General features: G+C 30.3%; 2 long non-coding RNA genes across 3 annotated transcripts; one reads left to right on the top strand and one right to left on the bottom strand.

The window, feature by feature from the left end:
- Positions 1–1,093: 1,093 nt before the first annotated feature.
- LOC139905631 (uncharacterized) lies at positions 1,094–3,848 on the top strand. The gene is made up of 2 exons (XR_011780558.1): positions 1,094–1,610; positions 1,665–3,848. It is a non-coding gene; the product is annotated as an uncharacterized lncRNA (long non-coding RNA).
- A 4,513-nt stretch (positions 3,849–8,361) lies between these two features.
- LOC121125175 (uncharacterized) lies at positions 8,362–9,771 on the bottom strand. 2 transcript variants are annotated; one of them, XR_011780557.1, is made up of 3 exons: positions 9,400–9,771; positions 9,104–9,337; positions 8,362–8,792 (listed from the first exon to the last, which is right to left on the bottom strand). It is a non-coding gene; the product is annotated as an uncharacterized lncRNA (long non-coding RNA). The 2 variants fall into 2 exon arrangements; XR_005866575.2 differs by having other exon boundaries at positions 9,104–9,259.
- Between the last annotated feature and the right edge of the window lie 15,291 nt (positions 9,772–25,062).

Genomic DNA, 25,062 nt, shown 5'->3' with positions numbered 1-25,062 from the left:
AGAGAAAACACATAAACTAGCTAAAGTGTTAGATAAGTAATGTCAAATATAAGACAAAAAATTGTTTTTATCTCATTTCCAAAATCAAATAAAAAGTTAAGCGCTATTTTTATACATACTTCATATAATATAGTCTTTATAAAGATTTATTAACTCTTTAAACATTTGAAAAATTTAAGAATTGTTTATTTGCCAAGTACTAAACATACATGTGGTCAATATTTTGTACTTCAACAGATATTAAAAATATATAAGTTCGTTCTTATTTATCACAAATAGCGTACCCTGTCGCCATTAATTTTTATATCAAATAGAGAGCAAGCCTTTTCATTAACATCACAGATTGTATTATCATCTAAAATTTAAAAGCAAATATCTTAGATTAACGTAGCTCATTTTTATAAGGCGGCTTATACCTATTTTCCCTGCAATCATTTTAAAATATATAGATAGCATTAACAGAATTCTTGGTTATGTCGGAGAAGTAACTTTATTAATAGTTTTAACAAAATATATGTACAATATTAATGGTGTTTAATTATAACCGGTACAAAATGAATTCATTGGGATGAGTCTTAATGATCAAGATCAGTTTGTTCTAATGAAAACTTTTATTACTAAGTGTTGGGCTGCTCGTTTTAAGAAATATCCGGGAAATTCTGCATCGATTTGCATGTTGTAATGCAAACGAAATGTTGGAGAAAAATGAGATATAGAGTTAAGTAAAGCTTCTTGAGGATGAAAAAGAGATGAAGAAAGAGGTTTCGAGAACAGATTTTTTTTAATGTCTTTATTTCACATTATATAATATATAAGAATACATCATAATAAATTGGGTAATTACATTTAATAAACAAATATAAAAATTAGTGCCCAAAGACAAACACCTTTAAAGCTACAAAAATACATTAAATGAACAGTGAAAAAAAAATAGCTCATCAAATAAAAATGATATGTTCTTTAGGTTTTTCCCACCCGCACGTAAAGAGACGAGCAGAATAATTTAAATTAATAATAATAATAAAAAATACACACAAAGGAGATTAATAAATATAAAATCAAATATCTTCCCTCCTTCTTTCCTAGATAAACTGGTTATAGAGCCCTATTGTTCAATAACATTGGATCCATCGTTTTTAAAAGAGTCATGCTCAATTAATAATCTTTGGACTAATTTTCCAATCCCTTCTGGCACGGATTGATCGTTTAGTTATGCCGCTTATATTATCCCCTGAACTTTGCCTAGGATAAACTCTATTTTTAGAGTGTTCTCCATATTTATTGTCGTCGAGACCAGCCAGTCGGAAGGACTCAACCTCTTCTTATAATGGAGCCAGATCTTAGCCTCTACTACTCTCACCACAGGGGCGATACGAGTGCAAAAATAAAAGAGGTGGAATGTAGTCTCTATTATAATTCCACAAAAATGATACATCCACTCCTCTGGAGTATCTAGACTCTTGTTGGTAAAGATAGACGATGTTGCTCATCTATAACCATTTTTGCTTTGTGTTGGAAAAATGATATTAGAATGTCACGCGCAGACTCACATTTGAAGAGTTCCATTCTAGACCAAGCCTCTCCATTCTTCTCCTCACGAGGACTTCCGGGTTAGTACGTCTTTGACAGTTGAATACGGCTCTTCTAATTTGCTGATTTTTCAGACAACTCACACCGAAGAAGAATGGAATCGGAGGCCGTTTGACACATGGCCCCCAGGCTGTGAGAAACTCTTTCGAGCCCTTAATAACAGTTTAAAGTCCTTCAAATCCACTTCCTCCTGGCAGAGGAATTGACAAGCTGAATATAGGTTGACCTCCTCGGCAAACTTATGTCTACTTCTCAGTCTCGAGTTAAAACTAAATTGCTCGTTGGGGCCAAGCATGGGGAAGCATAGAATTGAAAATACCGGTCCAGGATAATCCCATGTCTAGCCAATACGGTCCGCATATTTTGGTCACTGAAAGGAGTTCCGTTAACCTCATACATACTCTTTCCAAGAAGTTGTATTTAGTAACTTCTATAGACTTTTTATTAATTTTTTTAGCCCAGAAATCCACAATCAAGGGGTCTTTTCATCCAGGAGAAGTTTAATGATTGCCACATAGACTTACTGTCTTAAGATCCAAGTCCTCAGCCGTTTGTCAGAGTATTAACTCTATATCTTGCTATATGTGCCCTCAAAAGCTTCCAAACTAGATCGTTCCTAATCTTACATACTTACAGTTCAACTGAAAATGGAACGTACCTCATTAGATGAAATTTTTTTCGAAGGACGTTAATGTCCCATACTAACATTGCTTCGTTCCTAGAGAGGGGAGTGATCCTATAAATCATGATACTTCTTTGGAGCATATTCATTATTTTATTTTCCTTCTTGCTTCTACCTTAATGGTTGGACAAATCAACTTCGATTACAAGTAGAGAGGTTGATGTAACAAATGCAAAGTTACCAAGGTGTGGCCTCAGGAATTCTTCACAGCTCGACAAAAGTTCTGTCTTCCCAAGATTAATTTTAAGTCCTGACTTCCTCTGGAAAATCTGGGGCACCTCCATGGGAGAACTCAAAAAGAAATTAAGAAAATATGCGATTATTGGTGCGAGTTTCATAAGAAGTGAAACACTCCCAATTAAGGAATTGAAGTAGAATTGGAACTATTTTCGAGCTAGTTACATAAACGGACAAGTATAATTTTTTATAAAAAATGTGAGAAAGGTTTTAAAGGGAATTATTTGTTATAAAAACGTCATATTAACCCAAGATGAATTGTCTACAATATTGTTCGAAATGACTAATATGGGAAATTTTTGACTCCTCTTAATTGGATATAGCAGGATTCATTATGCTGAATAGTCTCTTCCACGAGGAAGAAATTTTAGTAAACCAACTAGATGAAGCCGAATCTAGTTGTTGTACAAGGTACCAACTTATTAAAATGAAAAACTGATTTGTTATGGAAATTAAAGGTAATACATGTATATTAGGGTGGAGCTATTATTCATCAGAAGTTAGTAGACTACTATAATCTTTAATGAGACCAACTCCACACTCAACAAGATCATTAACAACTATTAAATAAATGATAGTGTCAAAAGTTTGTCGGTAGTCATCTTGATCATTCCATAAGGAAGGATCTGTCTCTAGAAATGTCTCTGGGAGGTGGAGACTTTGAAACAGTTTCTTTGATTTCTTTCTAACAAAATCTTCCAAGTTTTTGTGTTTGAATTCATTAAGAGTAAAGAACGATATTTCTTGAGTGTCATAACTCAAATTTTGCATGGCCTACACCATACCTCTTTTAGATTCTGTACATAATGTACTGTCAAATAGAGCTAATGCAACAAGTTGGCCATAAGTTGGTTTGCACCAGTGGTAACCACTTCTCCTCCGTTAGTTTCGTGCCAGCGTCCAAAAGTACACGGACAGAAACAATTTTACCGCATTAACAAAAAGTGTAAAGATTTTTTCAGAGCACCCGCTTCATATTCTCTAAAATTGAATTGTTTTACTTTAATTTTAAAAAACGGTCTTAAGTGATGTCATCATTGTTGATATCTTACATTTTAGAAAAGGTTTTATAGCAATAAACCCTTTTTTCATTAATACTAAGTAAAACTATTGGATGTCAAAATGGACACAATCACTGTCAGCCAGCACTGGGACGCCAAAACAGAAAACTACATCTGAAGCGGATTCCAGGCCTTCCGCTACCGCCTGGAAGTCATCATTGCCGCTAAAGATGGATACATTAATGATTAAGAAAGCTCAGATACCCGTCTATTTATAGTACTAATTTTGTTGAAATGCTATTGTTCATTAATAAATTATATCTCGTCGAAGCTTAAAATACAAAGTGTTTTGTTTTTAATAGACTACTCTGTAATAGAGTAAAGCCTTGAAAACAGCTGGAGGGAAAATATACTGCAATTTTTTTATTTTAAAAACTAATTGTAAGTTTAACTTCGAGTGGTTTTTTTTTCTTCTTTTGTTTTTTTATATTTTCAAAGAGAAATCTTCTAATGTACTAAAAATACAAATGTGTTATGTGAGGACAAATTCAATTTTGAAAAGAAAATCAAGAATAGGAAATTTGTTTAATTTATTTTAGGACATCTTATATACATACAATCCAGTATTTTATAGACATATTTAGATGAATGATAGGTTTTGTATTTAAACTTTTTGGGATAAGTTGAGATTTCCAAGAATCTTAACTTTAGTGTACATCTTTCGTTTATAAATATAGCTGAACAAAAAGTATGGATAAACAACTGTTTTAAGATTACAAAAGGAAACACAGTTTTTGGGGTATTCCATGTCTTGTGTTCACTCTTTCGAGACATCATCATTACCAATTTTGATCCTTTTGGTGAGGATGTTGACTACAAAAAAAAAAAATATCGATATCATTTATTTACTCAAGAATTATAACTATGAACTCCAATAAGTACTCAACATTGTAAAGTTATAGATATGTTGTAAAACTCAAATTTCTCTTAATTACTAACAGATTGTAAATTTTTATTAAAAAATATTTGAAAATTAATTTTTTTGTATGTATCTTTCGGGTGAAATTAGTTAGTTTTTTTAATTAATTTTTTTATATAGTACAAGAAAGTTGAGTGAACTTTTGGAGAAAAATAAGGTTCGTAGAACTACACATAATCCGTCATAAATGTATTTTATGGTATTTCTCGAAAAAAGCTCCATCCTTTTATAAAAAGGATAATAATTATGTAAGTGCTGCAATTGTACTGTGTATAGTGCGCATCATTCTGAAGAATTCCTTTATATAACAGCATAAGTAATAAATAAATTATTGTTGTTGTATAATATTCAAGCTTATGTGTCTAAAAATATAAATATTTTAACCTCATTCTTATTAATTTATAAAACCTTTCCTTACTTTTCATTTCAAATTTCTTTTTTTCCACATTTACATTTAAAACTGTTTTTTTAAATTATATTTTATATATATTTATTTTAAATCCAATATTTTTTATTCTAGAATGAAGGACGTTATCCTAATGCATATTTAACAAATATATATGCAATTATATAAAAAGTAAGACTATCAGACTTTTTATTTTTCAAATGAAGATTATGATAGTACTGGCACAAATCTGGAAGATAATAATGAAATATCTATTTAGATTTTCAAATAGGGTGGAGACAAAAATGTATTAATAATTATTTTATATCGTGAAACTATTCGAAAATAAGTTTAAATTTTTTTTATTCAAAATTAATGTTCGAAAATGATGGACATTCAATCATTTTATGGATAAGATAAAAAGACTAGCATATGATTTAAATAAATATATGAATGACAAGCATATTTTGATCAAAGTATACCCAATATTGTATTAAGTATCACTTCTTTTAAAGAATATATTTAAATCGATAATTCATTGAAAATCTTCGTTACATCATAAATACTATTATATTTATTAATTCTATAATATACATTTTCGTTAGCAAGAAGTTATATAAATGATTAGTCTATTTGAACCCTGATTGATGTAATAAATGACTATTTATCACCAACTAGAATAAATTAATGTTTGATTTTAAAATAGATACAAATACATTTATTATATAAGATAAGAATAAAATATGTTTCTACTAGGATTGCCTGTGATTAATGATCGTCTAATTCCTTAGCTTTTCACACCAAACTGCCTTTAATAAGATAATTTTAAAAACCAATCTATTAAAATGTGATATAATTTAGTAAATGCATATTTACTAGGCTGAAAATTGGAATAAAAAAAATAGTGTAACAGGGAGCTAAAAATAGTTGCCTTAGAGGCGACGAAGTCAATTAGTATTTCATATAATTATTTTAATTGAGTCTTGTCACCTACGAGAAATAAATTAGGAGAAGTGAAAATGAAGGGATTTTAAGCCTTTGTTATTTGTAAAATACATATTACAACTTGTACAAGTATAAGATGTATAAGAGGATTAATTAATTTTCACATGTCCAATGCACTCATTGTCTCTTCTACATTAATAATGTAAAATAATTTTCTGTAATTTTCGCAATGTGTAGTACAGTAAAATTAAATAAATATGCTTCTTATCATAAGCTGCATGTAATATAATTATGGAGATAATTTCAGTATAAACAAAAATTATAATTAAACTTAAAATTTGTGGGCGATTGATCAAAAAATTCCTTCAATTAAATTTTTTTTGAAAAAATGCACCTTTTGCCCTTCCTTGTATGAAAATTGCTCATATTTAAAAAATTGTATGAAATAAATGGTAAAATTTGGGATGTAGTTATATTACACTGGCTTTTACTCATTCTAAAAATGATATTTTTCAAGGAAAAATCCACCTACAAAGCCCTCCTTCATTAAGCTCTCCTTTTTCAAGTAAAAATATGTATAGATACAATGAAGATAGTCAATTAAAAAAAGTATAAATTTGGCGCAAAATGGACTATTCAGTAATCTCCCTTGAATCTTGCAACAAAGAATATTTGCACACTATTTCGAAATCATGATCTTCCATTAATGCAAAAAGCTGTACGCTTAATCAGTGGTAGTGTTGGTGACGAGATACCTCTATACAACAAAAATATTGAAGATCACATCAACTTCAAATTTTCTCCAATTACTAATGAAGACGTTGAATTGGCTTTTAGTATGTTTAAAACTACCAATACTGATCAAAGGCGAACATTGACGGAGGAAAATCTCTCTAAAATCTTAATTTGTCGATATAACATAGAAAAAATTATCAATTAATTATGATAAATGTAAAAAAACACAAACTATGTTAATTACTTAAGAGATATAACTGTATTTGCCTGTATTAAATACAAACTGCTCAATTTTGATATTTTGGGTGCTTATTTTGACTAAAAATCCTAAGTCTAGTTATACATCACCGACTTAAAAACTTTTGTAAAATATCGCAGGCCCCTACAATTTTTATAATGACCTATAAGGCTCTTTTATTCGAGTATGTATACGTAATTAACTTATAGAGCAATGGTTCTAAACATTTTTTATTACCAATTTCTGTTTCAGAATGCAAATAAAATCATTCCCCTCTACAGATTAAAAAAAAAAAAATATTTCCATCTTTTTTTATATGTTTCTTTAATTGGTGATCATATGGAATTGCACTGATTAAGTATAAGTAAATATTAAAGTATTACAATTAATATTCATCTAAGCTAGGAATTGTCTTTGAAGTCCTTAGGAGCGTCTGTTAGTCGAATTTGCGCAACTTTCATAGATAGGTTTTGGAGGAAACAAAGTGAAAACCTTCAGAAAAATAAATCAGACAATTGATATATTTGGTCCAACAGTTAGGTCATTTTATTTAGCGGACACCCAAAAAGCACTTCTTGGCGCTGATTTTTTTTGGAGCATTTCGGATATTCCATCAACATGAAGAAGAAAACTCTGATGGTAAACCACCTATATGTTTCAGGAAACGACAAAACCCACGTTTCATATTTTCAAATGAAATTCCTATGTGTTTTAATGGAAAAAAATGACTATATGCTATTGGGTGAGGCAAACATAAGGAAGTCTTACATTCTATTCTTACCCCAGGAATATCATGCCTTGCAAGGAAAAGACAAGTTAATGGTGAAAGGGTATTATTTATAAAGGATGAAGTAATGAAACTTCAAAGTCTCAGAATAATTCGTCCCTCAAAAGCAACATTTTCTACACCTATCAACATAGTCCAAAAATCAAATGTAGGATTTAGACTATGTGGAGACTATCGTGCTCTAAACTACATGTCAGAGGCGGATTGTTATCCTCTTCCTAACTTGAGGGACTTTTCCTCCAATTAGTCTGGTGGCAAAATGTTCTCCAAGCTGTATCTTTCTAGAGCATATCACCAAATCCCCATGGAGAACGATTCCATTTACAGAACTGCAATAATTACACCAGTGGGCCTGTATGAATACGTAAAAATACCCTTCGGTCTTAAAAATCCGCCCAGATATTTCAATGATTTTATTGACACTTTCTTAGGTAACATTGCAGGAGTATTTCTCTATTTAGATTATATCCTTGTACCTTCAAAAGGTTTTGAAACACATCACGAACGCTTGGATATGATATTCCGTAAATTACAAGACAATGGCATGGTCCTCTCCACAGAAAAGTCTGAGTTTTTATGTAGGAAATGAAATTTTTAGGCCACTTTATTTCAGAAAACGGCCTTCGACCTAACCCGGATCGTATTGCTATTCTTCAAATACTCCGGTCCCTACATCTGTCAAGTTTTTATAAAAATGCTAAGGATTAGTGCAATATTACTCTAGATTCACTAGAAATCCGGTAACGTATATTCGGGTGTTAAATGATTTACTAAAAACAACGTCGATTTCAAACGGACTATATTCATACAAAAGCTTTCAATAAGGTAAAATCATTATTCGGCGAAAAGTCACGCTTAATTTTTAGAAATCCCCAAAGAACTCATGCTGTCATTACAGACGCTTCTTATATTGGCATGGGGCCGCATTGGAGCAGTTGGAACTAGGAAAAGGCTCAAAACCTCCAGCATTTTCGTCAAAAGCCTTTTCACAGACCCAATGTCAATACTCTACATTTGAAAGAGAGCTCACTGCAGTTCAAGAAGAAATTAAATATTTTCAGTGGGCGGTTGAAGGATATCCTTCCACAGTTTATACTGACCATAAATCCCTAATAAGAGCCCTATTTGTCAAGATTCCATAATGGGCTCTAAGACAAGCTCGAGCATTTTCATACGATACATTGAAGGTAAATGTAACGTCTCCGCATACTTCCTATAAAGAAAAGAAGTATTAAGCGTTTACGAAGAAGATAATCTCTACAAGAGAATAGTAGAACATCAATTAGACATCATTTCCTTACACATTTTAGAAATCAGCCAAGTCAAGTCAAATGTTTAGAAAATATGAAATTTTAGGCTTTGTCTGTTGTAATCGATTTAAAATAGTATTAGGGATTTTTCCCTCAAAAAACAATTTTTTAGTCGTGTACATGATCCTAACCACCCTAGGATTAAAGAAACACTTAAAAGAGTTTCAAACAGTTTCGAATGGCCGTACTTAAAGAAAAATATCATATAATTTACCGGAGAGTGCATTGCTTGTCAATCCGTCAAACCTCCACAATCATCCTCTAGACCAGATCCTGACTATTCCCTTCAAGATGGCCACTTTACTAAGATTCATGTCGGCGTTACTATCACAGATGTCGTGTATCGGGACACCCAGCTTATGCGGAATGTCTGGAAAAAAATAATTAGAGGAATCAAATATAAATTTCCAACTTCTTATCATCCCCAATCAAACGGTCACAGGACTATCTGAAGCATAATATGTGTTATTAAAAGACAAGCCAATAAGAGTACCTTTATCACTTACTTACCTGAGGCCCTATAGGGTGATGAAACTCTGACCTCTACTACTCTTTGGATCCAAAATAGACAACGTGTCAAAAGATCGTTAGAAGCCAGCATTTCTACTGGAGAGTGCTTTTGAGGACTTCCCTCATCCGAGAAGAACGATGTCCATTACCTCCTTCTTGCAGTTCCTTGTTCAAAAATTATAACTACAAACAACTTGTTGGTTGTTTGTAAAGATGCCGTGTTTCTTCTAGGAGACTAATAAAAACGAGAAATGAATATGATTTGTTGTTTATTATTATAATGATGCCGCTCTGCTTTATTTTGTTTTCTAGTTAAAGGATATTCTGACAAAAAAAACAACTACGTTAAACATTGGTGGTCTGTCACTATGATGTGATACGATTGTTATAAGTTATAATATTTATATGTTTGTTGATTATTTTGTTTGAATTACCGTAAGCATCCTCTAGAGGGCCATATGTAGCGAGTCGATCCTACAAGATAGACTCAACGTGTTTATATAATGTAAATATGATCGTAATAAATAAACAGTCTTTATTATAAACTTAGATAGAGAACATCACGGCTTCATAACTAAAATATTGCAGATACATTCGAGATTACATTTTTAACAATTTATGATTAATTGCAAATGATGTGCAAGGTGTATTCCGCATGATGGCTTCCAATACACAAATATCAGACGTCTAAATATTTGTTGACTTTACTTTCTATACTCAGTATCTCTGCACCATTTTGCCGCTTTAAATCATTGGCTTTCTTTGCTGTAGTCATAAAATAATTTTACCTTCTCCTGTAGAAATATAAACTAATTTTGGATCCTTGTAGTTTTAAATATATGTTTTCTTCTTAGAATATAAAATCAACATCTTAAATTTCACGGTAATGATAATTTAAAATCTCATTCAGGGATCTAACTCAAGAACAATTTTCAGGGATATAGAAATCCTAATATGAACAATTTATTTATCTTCTAAAATTCATGAATCGGTGAACAAATGAATATGAATACTTTTGTCATCATCTCTATAAAATCTTGATTTTTTACTATTAAAATCTTTTAGTTAATCATTTTGAAGAAAAATACCTAATTGAAAATTAATAAATGTAAAAACTCCTACTTTAATCAAATTGAACCAGAACACTGTGTTTAAAAAAAATAATTATTATAACCCTCCGTTAATGAACTGGGATTAAATGTAACCAAAAAGTTAGGAAATATTATTAGTTAACACAAAGTCGACAAATCTCAAAATTGAGTTATTTAAATTTGTAATATTTTTCTAACTATTTCATTCATTTTGCACTTGAAAATGTTAAAATACTTGCGTGAAGTTGAGTTTAAGACTATGACAAAAAATAGAGCTCCTGTGGTATTTTCTTTTTCAAAATATTAGTTGAGGGTAACAACTAGATATAATTTGTGATTATTATGCTATAGTTGAAATATTATCACTTAATTTTTGATAAAACTTCTACAAAACATTACCAAATCTTAGGTAACCAAATGTGATTATTAATTTCGATGAGATTGGGTGTGATCTATAGGATAACAGCTGGTATGACATTAGTAGCAATACGTATACTTTCAATTGAAAACTATGGAAATAAGAGAAAAACGACTTAAAAGCAAACAAAATATAATCAAATTCAATAAATCTGTATTAAGAATTACAAAAATTACGAATAACTCCATAAAAATACAGTTTTATAACAACAAAAAGTTTATTTCAGGAATTTAACTCAATTCCCGTCGATAAAATCTGTTTAAAACAGAATTGGAGTAATTCTATAAAATTTATAAAATAGAAAATCCAAGATCTAAAGTAATATACTTAATCCTAAATACTAACATCATTTACATGCTTTATTTTGTATCCAATTATGTTTCAAACTCATATGTAGATGAATTAAAGCATATTAATTCCACAAATATATATAATTCTCTCAAAAAATACCCTACAATTTTTTATACCATAAATATTCATTAACGATTTTATATATGTGGCGGAGCAGCACTGAAAATAAAAATTAAATTTTTGTAAATCACGCATTCTTAGATACACTATGGTATAAAATCAGTTTGAAAATTCAAACTCTTTGCCACTTTTCAAGGTTAACTAAAAAATATGGCTCTACTCAATAAACGTTCGTACATCAAGAACAGACAGAAATACATAATTAGCTCTTTCTTAAAAGCACATATCCAATATATAAGTATAATAGTATTGTCGTTTAATGTTAGTAAATTGATTAAAATATATACTTGATTTAATAAATATTTTTATAATTATATGAATACATATTCGTATATTGTATATACATTTCTTCATCAGTGTCAAGTTCATGAACGAGTGTCAGATTTCGAGTCCAAATCCATTCTCAAATCTTTAGTTTTGAAATCAAGTCGAGTCGCAAATCTTCAAAATTTGGACTCGAGTAGTACAAGTTCCAAATTTTTGTTAGTGAAATCGTTTCTTTTGTAGTGTTATGGGTTTAGCTTTCGATCTGCAATCTAGGGATGATGTGCTTTTGTTTAATTTTGCCCAGAAATATGGATTTATAGCATACGTTTTCAATACATACATGATTTTATGAAGTATATTCATTAGTATTTGTGCTATCTCAATTCAAGTTAAAAATATTACACAATCTTAAATTACAATAAAGTTATTTGTTATATATATCTTAAGCTATTTCTTTCAAATTAAGAGAAAAAAAAAAAAAAACAATGATTTAGAACAGTTAGAAAAAAACGTCATATATAGTTTATCTATTTATAAAAAATGATATATTTTTTATTCTAAAAATAACCCTGGAAGTCTGATAGGAACTGGTTAATTAATTAATATATCACTAGTATCAGTAGCATTTAGATGTTAGAAGATGTATATGATTTTGAGAGATATTTCTGTTTAAATTATTCGATTAAAACTTGAAAAATTGTAAAAACATATTTAGATAGGGTCATTTTGTACACAAACAAAATTTCAAGAAACAATATAATACTTACAAGTATAATTCCTATTAATATTATTTTAGATAGTTATAGAATAAATATGGATTTAGCCCAAAATGGCATCTGAAATACTGACATTTTGACATTCCCTTACACATTTGACCTTTGCAAGTTTTTAATATTTGTTAAGGAATATTCATAATATAAGCTGGTTAGGTAAGGTTGAATACAGATTACTCTAATTTTTTTCTCCATAACAATAATGTAATATTTACTCAAGCAACCTAACTAGATTATTTTATAAAAATTTCTTAATAAATATTCAAAACTAAAATGACCAAAAATCAAATGAAAATAAATTTTATTAACTCCTACTTCTACTTTGTCGTCCCAGCCTAATTTAATTTATCAACTTGACATGTTAAGGACTCATTATATCCCATTCAAAACCAACTGGATATCTTTGTGACTACTCTTATCCAAGTCTAAGTTCACTAAAATCATCCCTGTCTTCTATTGCATAATTATCCCTTTTAAGGCGAGATATGGCGTATGCTTAAAAAAGAAGAAATTGAAAACGAGAGATATCCTGTAAAATCCGTTAAAAGTTTAAAAAACGAGCCGTGTTAGAAATAAAATAATAATGATAACAGTATAGAAAAAGAAAAAATATTATTCAAACTGCCAATTTAAAAAAAAAACGGGGGAGCAAAAAAAAACTTAGGGTGATCCTCACTGCCTATAAGTATTCAAGGTGATATTTTTTCCCATTAATAAGTCTGTCGCCAGTTTCCTTAGAGTTTCTTTATTCTAGGCTACATACTCGCAGCAATTCTTGGTAGTGTTAAAGGATGTTGGGAAACTCTTTTTTCAATCCGTATGTTTTACCTTATAAAGTATCCACTTAAATCTTTGTTCATTAAAAGTGCATAATGAAAGGACAAAGAGAAATAGAGAAATTGACGCAAAAAGTATCATTCCCTTGACAGTTTTTTTCTCTATTTTGTAGCATAGGTAGGTAACATGTCCATCTATCCTTTGTCAAAATACTTTTTCCTTGCATGAAGGACATACATACTATTTACAGAGTGATGTAATATAAGATACATAAATTTAGACTTAAGAAACCTGTAGGTTTACAAAGCTGTATAAAGAAAGCCATTTTCAAAATTACTATAATTTATCTCTAGAGACTAATGAACATTTCAAAAAAGGTTTTTTTTTTACTTCTTAGAATACAAAAAGTTTTTATTTGGTTCTTTGTTTGTTGAACAATTATAATCGTGATAACACAAGTCAACAAAATATTAGTTTTTCATAAATCTTTTGAGTTTCATATTATTCTTAAAGTGCTTGACGAGCTGATTACAAATTTGTAATTCGTTTTTCCATATCAAATCAGGTTTCCGAGAACTTTTGGAGTATTTTTATCTTTTTTTCCCTTGCATGTTAACAGATGGCTGAAAAGCCCCGGGTTAAGAAAGAAAACACGTTTTTCTTCTCGTTCTAAATTAGCTTTTTTTGTTATTATTTTTTTTTTAATGAAACAGAGTCCCCATAACAATTTTCAAACCATTGTTTAGTTTGAACTGTATTTTTTCCATCATGAAGCAGTTTCAAAGCAAAGACAAAATAAAAATGGATTTCTTGTTTTGTAAATAACAAAAGTAGCGTCATACTTATCACAATAACTGACAAACAAAGTAACAAACTGTAATAAAAGCTGGCCAGCTGTCATTTTAAGGTTAGTACTAACTTTTAGAATTGAGATGAAAAATAAATAAAGAGCCCTGTTTGTGTGAAACCCGATATTTCTTAGCCCATGTGTTATACATGTAGATATAAACAAAACATAAAATAATAAAATATGAATTGTTAGGAGGAATTGCATTTTAGTAACATGAATAAGCATTTCAGCTTAAAATTATTAAACCTTCTAGACAAAACATACACCTAAAAAAATCAAATAATTCAATAAGATGAGCCCAAATTATATCTTACAAACACACACTAAATATTGAAAAACATAGTAATCAACCCAATGATCTCCCTCAATGAAAGCCTTCATACCTTCGAACAGTTATTTTTGAGCTAGTCATTTACGAAAAAAAAAAATTCACGTGATTTGGAGTTACGATATCAGGACATATTTTCAGCTGCAAGGCTTGCATTCGAAGAATAACTGTTAAATATATTGTAATTTATGTTTTCTTTTGCCCATATTTGACGGGTACTCAAATAATACTGAGTCAAACAATCTCAAAAATGACGAAAACTTTTTTTTAGTACGAAAACTTATCTCTCTAACCCCATCTAACTTGATTGTGCTTATGCAGTGTGAATTTTTCATTACTAAATTGGACAAATAACTGTTGTATTTTTAATACAACTATGATATGCACATAATTGAAATCAGCCTAAAATTTAAAAATATATATTAATTATCATGGGGCTTTTTGAATGTTTTTCTTAATCAAAAAATATCTCTATCCTATAAAAAGTAGAATAATACTTTAAAAATTACAAAGGAAAGTTCACACAATATGATTCGATACAGAATAACTAATTGCAGATTTGTTATGAGCGCTTTCAAATGCTATTAGACTCGAATATGAGATTATAAAGATTTTTGTTGTTGACTTGTATTATAGTAAATCTTACAGTGTTATTAGAATTTTCAACAGGAGTCAAGTGCATTGCTTTCTACATAATTAGACAGACGTATTATTACATAACTACTAATTTCAAACATGGATTACTTTTATGGACGAATATATTTTAAAAAAAAAATTGTCACAATACGGTCATTTCGTTATGATTTTTCATATAATACAATTTTTTGAAAATTAAATCTAATCCAATATTTTAATATTTACTTTTATTCGTATCTAAATTGAATAATATATATATATATTTAATAATGTTCAAAAACATGAAATAAACTATTTGTTAATATTTATTAATACAAAATAGTTTGTTGAAGAAATATGATTAATTTAATTAAATTTAAATAATCATTGATATGGTCATTCTTTCTATATTTGGTGTTCAATATGCCTAAAATAATTATACAAATAGAGTTTAAAAATAGAAATTAACTGTTTAGATTTCTAGGTCATTAATTGAACGTATTGAAATAATTTGTAAGGAATATTTGTGCACTAAGCATTCTAAGCAGTCAAGATTTTATTTATATTATTAAAGTAAAATTATATTTTGACAAAGAAAAAACATTTTTTTTATAAGTCAACTCATCAAAATCCTAAGGACAGTTATATTCCAAGAAATCTTTGTGTTGATATCAGAACTTATTTACAGTGTGCGAAGTAAAATTGTCAACTTGACTATCATTCTATCTTAATTACTTCAGAGTGAATATTTTAAAATACTAGGTTTTATTATTAATTCTTTCTCTCACAACGTTGCCCCGGAACAATACTTCAGAAAACAGTCTTTATTACCAAAAACTATTTTAAAAAAGTAAGATCTGCAAGAATAATTCTGTTAATATGTGTCTAGAAATAAATATTAATTAATGCATATCAGCAACGGTAATAACGGAGTATACCATTTTCACGATTGTTTCAATATGATTAGTTTCAATAACTGTTACATAATTCTGTCTAGCAAATTGTAAATAAATTCAGAGAAAATACTCGCTATGTGTAGACGTGTGTTGTGGGACCTGTGATATTAATTACATATAAGCGGTATTTTTAGCTCATAGTGCATTTAATTATGATACATCGGATAGAAAATCTTCCCTGGACTTTGAGTTATTTTATCACGTGATCTGCTAAGTGCCTATTCAAATCCATTTTTGCTTCCTTATATCTCGTCGTTTCCTTCATCCACATCGTCAAATCTTATCACTTTTTACTATTCTCCGTCTTTACTCCTTTTGCTTTGCAGTGTACCTTCTTGTAACTTGACTGGATGATTAATTCATTTTGTAATACATTGATTCAGCTTCAACGGAGAACCAAGATCTGTCAAAAGTAAAAACTCTTCCTTGCACTCACCGGGCGTGCAATCCTTCAAATTTCACTTGCAACTAACTCTAAGAACTGTCAAAAGTATTTCTTCTATGTTTTTTTTACTATATATTGCTTATACCAATATAAAATCATCTTCTTATAATCATGGTGAATGCCAAGAAAAAAAGAAACAGGAACACTTCTGATTCTCTTCAGTTTATGTATACTATTGATGACCTAATGGAAAAATTAAAATCTATCGACAAGAAGTTTGAGTCTCTGAATAACAAATTAGAAGTACTCACTCAGGAAATACAATCAACCAACAAGAGAGTTGATAATGTGGAAAAGGAGCTAGATAGTCTCAAACAATGGACTGATTATGAATTACGGGAGAGAGAGGACCATAGAAGAAAACTAATCATTTATGTTCTTTCGTCAGATATGGAGTTGAAAGAGATAATTGTAGAAAAGTTCGGAATTGAAAAATGAAAAATCAAATACGGTTTTTGTATAGGGAGTAAACAGAATGGCCCACCCCCAATTATAGTGGGGTTAGCTGATGACCTGACCATATAAATTATTATAAGCAAAAAAAAATAGAAAATGTGAGTGTCAAAGCATGCCTTACAAAATACCAAAGAGACAGCGACCAGAAGGTCTATGAAGATTTTAAATAAAAAAGACGGCAAACCCAGATCTCTTGCAGCTTGTAAGGAGTTCTGGGCAGTTAAGAATCATCAAATGGAAAAACTAAAGATATTTTACATAAACATCAGGAGCTTATTCCTCAAATTTCATACACTTCAAATCATTATTGACGACCACCAGCCTTCTTTGATCTGTATCACCAAAACTTGGTTAAATGATCATCTAAACTCCAAAATAATTCCAAACAACTATTTTCTAACTTCTCGAGCGGATCGCAACTCATCCACCAAATCCAGAGGAGGTGGGATAGCTATCTACTCCCGTAATGATACAAGAGCTTTTAATCTCCAGGAACACTCTGGTAATTTTTTTGAACTGTGTACGATTCAAGTTTAAAATTTGAAATGCATGTGTGGATACAAATCCCCCGACTCTAATTACAAAAGTGACCTTGCGCTCTCTTCTTTCATCAAGGAAATTAATAACTCAACCATAATGTGCAGGGACTTCAATATTCCTGCAGTTGACTGAATCTACACATCAAAGGAGACAAATTATATATTGTCCTCTCTAATTCCTCATGTAAAATTAAGCCGAGGTAATGAAGGGGTGTCCCTCTCAGATCACTGCCCTCTTGTTATTGATGCTGATTACATCGTCAAGTTGAAAAAGCCACACGAGTCACCCACCTACACTCTAGATTTTAAAAACACCAATTACATAGAAATCCAAACAAGCTTGATAGTATTTGTGTTTTTTTCTTGAAGAAGCTTAGTCATGTTATTTACTTCCCTCTTACAATGATATTCAACAAGTCGATGCAGGAGGGAGTTGTGTCGTTTGACTGGAAATGCGCCAATAATATCCCAATATACATAAAAGGGAGCAATAAGGATATTTGTAATTACCGACCAATTTTCATCACAAGCCAGATGTCTCAACTGATGGAGAAGCTAATCAATTCTGAAATGAGAAACTTTTTTGACAAACACAATCTCATATCTCCCAGAAAACATGGATTCCGGTCTTGTGTTACAAACCTATTAATATACTGGGATGATGTCGATCGAAGTAGGGACTCCTCACTGGATACATATGTTTTATACTTTGATTTCAGTAAGGCGTTCGACAAGGTGCTGCATGGTAGACTCGAACACAAACTATATTGCATTGGGATTAGGGGTGAACTATTGCATTGGATTTCATCTTAGCTCAGAAATCGAGAACAGTGAGTTCTGATAAACGGCATTGGATCAGCTTCAATAGGTGTCCCATCCTCTGTACCTCTGGGTAGTATCCTTGGACCTACCCTCTTCTCTGTCTATATTAATGACCTGTATGACAACCTCATATCCAAAATATATATATTTGCCACACAGAAGAGGATAACCTCAGATAATTTCTGAGGTGGAGCGACCGTTGGAGAGTTCCTGTAACTCTTGAGAAGAACTCTTTTATGATTTTTCGGGGCGGAGCTATTGATCTTGGAGAGGTGAAGAATGTGGGTTTCTTTAAGGATCTTGAGTGCTGACATCTTCTAATATGAAATTCAGCACTCACATTTTCAATATTTTTAGAAAAGTAAACAGAGCGCCTGGGTTTGTTAAAACGAGTTTTAAAACCAGAAATATGGAGCTGGTGAAGAAGCTTTATGAAGCATTTGTTATGCCTATTTTAAACTACACTTCGCAGTTGTGGAGTCCAATGTATAGAAAGGAAATCAGAGCTCTTGAAAATGTACAGAAACGCTTTATTAAGATGATATGCGGCGATATATCCTATGGGGTTAGTTTACATCTAGTCGGGCTGTTGTCGCTTGAAAAGAGGAGGAAACTTCAGGATCTGGTTAAGATGTTTAAAGTTATTTATGGACTGACTCATTGTAATATCAAGCCCAAAGTATGAAGTAATGTGTACACCACTAGGTTGTTTTCCGATTTTTTCTTAGTTCAGCCATCGGCAAATACTAATTACCTCCAACATAGCTTTTTAATCGAACTATACGTATACGAAACAGCCTCCCCAAAGAGATGAGAAGAACGTCTTCACTTTGCGGGTTTAAGATACTTTTAAAAAATAATCCACATCTACTTTAATTCCACAGCACATTATATCATTTCATTTTACCATATTATTTCAATACATTTTATCATATTATTTGATTATACTTTATCATAATATTTTATTATGATCATGAGTGAACAATATTGGGCTTTTTTTAGCCACTCATCGAAACCAACCAAATAAAAAATACTTTAATAATAATAAAAATTATGTTTTCTGAAATGAAATTTCATATTAAATAAATGGAAAATAATTTTATTTTGTAGCAATTATAGACCTTATTTTCATAATGTTGCTTGAGGGTAACATTTTAGAAAAACAATTCTAAGATGGAAAATTATTATTTTTTCTTGGGGCATGTTTAAAACTTTGCAAAAAAGAAAGAGATGATTTTTTATTTCACCTATTTTCAATTCATGAGAAAAAAGGTTAAAAGTAGGGAGTAAATCCAGATAATAAACAAAAAAAACTTTCAAAAATCAATAGTGATCAATATGGAGGCGAAAAGGGAAAGGATGTTTGAATTGTTCCTCGCCCAAGTGAGTGTTGAGAAGATCATGGAGGTTCTAGGGTGCTCTTGTAGTCTTGTTTAGACCATAAAAATCATGGTTGGAGCTTTGAAAGTTCCCCTGACATCGGTAAATAAGTACTGCAGCGTCTGCATCCCAAGTTGGAGGATATATATGTAGTAATTTTGGAACATAGAAAGATATATCAATAAATAAGTCATTGATAAAGCCTTAATGGTGTATATTGTTTATTCTTGCAAAAGTTTGTTCGTTATCAAAAAGTCCACGATTTTACCTTTATATTTTTACACAGAAATGGGGGATTTTAAACATGAGAGTCTAATATTTGAAAAAAAGAAAATTTATATCTAAGAACGTATATGTTTAATATATTTAATATTTTCTCTTTTTTTTGGGGGGGGGGGCATCCGAAAATTTATTTTGAACTTTTGTAAAATTAACTTTAATAACTGTTTCAAAAACGTTTTGAATAACTAAATCCTTTAAAAAATGAATTAAAATCAAACAATATGTAAATCTTAACCATTAAAGAAAAAATTGAAATAAAGGATGATAAAAATGTATTTTGGAGTATATTTCTATCCGATTTAAGGCAACTTCAATCTTGAATATAAGGCTTATGATTAATTTCATATCGTTTATTCAAGTCTTGACATTTATTACATATTTGAAAGTTTTCTAAGGGAATAAAATAAACATTCGTTAGTTACAAATAATGGGTAATTTTGTTCAACTGATAACCTGCCCAAGGATGGTTTTAGAATGAATTGAGCCAAGAACAAAAATAAAAGTACTTTATTTTTCTTTCATTTTTTTAAGACAGTAAATACCTGTATATTTTCTATTTCGTACAAAAGGGCTTGTATCCATTATAAAAAATATATAATTGAAAATATTATACACGTTAAGTTGCATCAAACGTCCCCCAAGATATACAAAAAAATATTTATTGCTTTTAATAAAAATGATTTTTTTTCCTTTAAAAACACATTGCAAATTATATCCAAATTTATCCATGGTAAAGAGCTTTGTACATAATCCGAGCAAAGTCTTTTGATTAAGGATAAGTAAAGACTTTGTGCTTTTTAATTGTCTTTTAAACAATTAACAGATCTCTTTGAACAATCATGTCACTATCAAATAATCAATAATTAATGGAAATTCCAAGCTGGAAGTGATTCAACAGTAACCATATTTTGAGTAACTATATCCAACACGGTGTAGAGCACCACAAGCCAAAAACTTGAGATTTAGTTAACTTTTATCGCTCAAAGTCAAGGTAAATACACACAAGATGATTGCAAACAGTTCATGGATTTAGTTCAATTGCATTTACGCATTCAAAATTATCTGAGTTTCAAGTTTTGGTTTTCATAGCTGTGCACCATATCAGGTGTCAAAGAATACATATTTACTTGATGCAAAACAGGAAAAAATGTGCAAATAATACTAACGTGAAATGTAGGCCCTTAACTTAAATTCTTTAAAATATAGCCCCGACCACATCAATGAATGACAATTTCTATAAGATTAATGATCCGTATAATTATGCATAAAATTAGTTCGATTAGTCAAAACTATCTTATATACCAGGGCTATGGTGGTACTTGGGGACAGATGTATTTGAATAAGTAATTTCCAAATTTGGATTGGAACTGGTACTTCCAGCGCCACTACGCCATTAAAAAATAAACAGTCGATGACGTAATCTCCCTAAATCTCTGGAGTTCCCACCTTATACAAAATTATTCCTTTAAAAACGAGCCCTGTTTCCAACACAAAAATGAAATACAGCAGAGACCCCTGTAATTATATGTAAATAGCCGTCAACGATACTATTGTTTTATTCTTTTTAGCTATTTTCAAAAATATTAGCATCGTTACAACATTAAATGGATCCAAACATATGATTTTTTTTGCAGCTACTCTATACCTTCATACTTATGACATTTGAGAAATTTCATTGTCCTTACTTAATTTTTCAACTTTCTGCTCTTATGGGTTAAATTAATTAAGTTTTTTAAATATGAAATATTTCCAATTATTTGTGAAGAAAATATATGCACGGCCTTATTTTGAATAACCTTCTTTATTTTACAATATTTCTTCAAATTGTCTGTTTTAATCAGAAGTACAAATATTTCATCCAATAAAAGGTATTTATTATTCCTTTTTAAAAATAACAAACATTTTCTTCGCAGTATAAATAGTTTTACTTTTTTGCATGCGTTAAGGTCATTTTTTTACAACTCTATCAATAATATTAATGTACTAAATGGAGAATATTTTTGGTTATAAGTGGCTTTAGGCATAAGACTTATATTATTTCTTTAATCACTTTTAAAAACTATTTTAATGTGTTTTTGTCTTTTTTTCTCAATTGGAAAGCATCTTACAATTATTTTTTTTGAATAAATATTTTTATTAATAAATTGAAAATAAATGTCTAATTCACTATTTTTTTATTCAGAAAAACTTTCCTGAAAAATAGATAGTAAATAAATCAAGGATCAAAAGGCAAAAAAAACAAAACTTAGCTTATCCATTGTTAAAAATTGGATTCTATAGAAATATACTAAAAAGTATATTGAAAGGACTAGATAAAGTACATATTATATATGCTGACTTTGCCTGTTCCTTTATCCATAACTTTGCTATACAAAGTACCATCCAATTACTAAAATTAATGGATTTTTTGTGAGTCTAATGAAGGTTAAATGAAAGTATGTGCTTTACCATTCTTTCCTGCTTCTTTATTTTTTTCTCAGTAATATGTATAACTCATTTTTGACGTTACATATCTATTTTCTTCAGTAGACCAAAAAATCTGTGGAGACAGATTAGAGGTCACAATTCCACATAAATTCAATCATAATTAAAATGAATTGTAAAATTATATAAAATTGAATTGTTGATGAATCATTTAGTGAGAGGGGTTGACAAGAATGGGAAATTATCATTTGGGATCAAAGAAGTCGTGCCATCAAATATTTTGTGGGTGGATGGAACAAATGGAAGTATGGCAAAACATTCATCTTCCCATCGATTCCATCCCTTGTTATTTTCGGGAGAAATACCTCAAAAACAATTATGGATGCATTAAAGATTAAAGTTCATCAATTTCGAAGAAAAAAAATCGCAGCTAAAAACGAATTTCAATACTCCTACGGTTAATTTACTTTCAAAATTTGATCGGGAGTCAATAAGTTGTCAAATTATTGGAAACTTTATTTTTTTTTATTCAGCAATGAAAAGCTACGACATCATAGGGATCATAACTATGATTACAGATACAAAATAGCTTTCACAAGAAATTATCGATTTTTTTATATCCTTTACGACTCTTATTCGAAATAAAATTCAATTATTTGATTGATTTCAGTCATACGAATAAAAATGAATCATTCTGAAAAATACAATACTTACTATTTTAATTATTTGATGCCGCCAACGTAAGGGAGAATGTAAAACCCTCTGAAGGCAAGGAATTCTACCAGAGGCATATCAGGAGTGGAGCTAAGGTTGGTAATTATATGGTCAAAGAGACACAGCACCCAAGAAAACGACACAGACCAACAATCAAAACTCAGGCATCACATGTAACTGACTTTGAGTCTGTCGATGATCCTTTCCCTGAGTCAGAATCAATTTATTTCTCAACTTTTGCACCCCCACAATAGAAATTACATAAAAAAAGCGAAGAAACAATAACAGAATATTTACTTACGCACAAAAAAAAATTTCGACCCATAAGGCACATGATGTTCTTACAACTACATATATTTGAACAGATATATAATGTACCTGTCAGCCAAGTATCTGGAAATGAATTATAAAAGGCAGCCAAGAATTATAAACCAAGATTTTTCAATAACTACGTAGGGGATATTCTTATTATATTCATTTGGATGGGAAAAGACTAAGAGGAAAAGAGTATCATGTAGTTCTGTTAAAAAATTCTACTTTGGAAATCTAAATTGTCAAATAAAAATCTGAAAAGGGTTCTACCAAGAACTTATACAATGAATAAAATAAAATAATTGGGGATTACGATGGGTGGAAAAATATTTCCATGATAATATGCAGCAAGACAGCTGTATACACTGGCCATATAAATGTAATTGTAAAGCGTATACTATACAATGCTCTATGCCAAGGCTTTCAGAGGCCACAATATATTGGCTGTCAACACCACGTTCTTGATAACCTATTGATGGATATACTGATTTTTCTAAATTTGCAATCCATCCACCAGCATACATTCGATATTGCATGTAAACCTGGCCGTAAAAAAAGGTTTGTTCTTGTTGGATCCCGCACAATTTGACAATCGCTCAAAAGAAGGCTCGTGTTGATTGTTAATGGAAGTGAAAACGATGCATGGGCAGATAATTGGTTTCAGTCTGTAAATTTAAATAAATCAAATTTTATGCATAGTATACCTCACTTCGCAAGAGTTAATGTGATAATGCAATAAAGAGACTGAAACCCCAATGTAAACATTAGGAATCGATGTATGACATTTCTAAATCAAACCAAAATGACAAAAGAGTTGTGTAACTTATGTAGGAGTTTGTGAAAGTTCAAAAACAGAAGAATTATTAAAAATGAAGATCATCGTTAAACCCTAAGATTCCCGTAAGGGTGATTACAATTTTTTATAAATATGAGACTATTTAAAAAATAAGGAACTTTTATGTGTATTTCTGAAATTTAAAAAAAGACAAAACAAAAAAACTACCCCTTCTCGTAAAAGTAAAGCTTTCTATAAATCTGTAATTTTCAAATATAAACCTATAGGAATAAATAACTTTATTTATAATTTATGATAGTAATTTAATTCTATTATTTATTTAATATATCTTTAAATTCTAAATAAAGTTATTTATTCATACAGTACTGGGGAACCATTTTACTTCGTATGAACAAAAATTGATCCGATATCGAATGGATAAATCCTCACTCTTCACTAACAAATCAGCCGTGGAAAATAAATACTACACTTTCTGTGCCTTGCCGGTCGAAAATTCAGAGCATATCTTCTTCTTATATCCCTCTGTGCGGCAATTAATTAACAGAATAGAGGAGATGGTACAACAACAATGGAACTACAGAATAAAAAACGTTCAAACTAGAAGCCTTGATAGCAAAAAAAAGTCATGTAACCGGCAAGAACTAATAAAAAAAAGCCTGGAGAAGATGATCAAGAGATGAATATTAACGATGAAGAGTTTTGATGGGATACTAAATAGTACAATAAAATAAAAGTGAGGAAGCGTCAGCTGTTTTTTGAGGTACGGCCACTTTTTTACATATTTTCTCAAAAAAAAAAAATAATAATATCAGAGGATAATTGCTATATTCTTATCAAAAGGATGTACTTATATATGTATAGCCTCCGAGTAAATAGACAGTTGAAATAATTGATGTCTCATCTAGGGCCGTTGCCTAAAGAGGGTGTGAATGTAAGTAAAATTTGCA

The sequence above is a fragment of the Lepeophtheirus salmonis genome, chromosome 1, assembly GCF_016086655.4.
Source record: "Lepeophtheirus salmonis chromosome 1, UVic_Lsal_1.4, whole genome shotgun sequence".
NCBI classification, from domain to species: Eukaryota; Metazoa; Arthropoda; class Copepoda; order Siphonostomatoida; family Caligidae; genus Lepeophtheirus; species Lepeophtheirus salmonis.
Note: the sequence above shows the minus strand (reverse complement) of the source record. Positions and strands in the feature narration are given on the sequence as shown.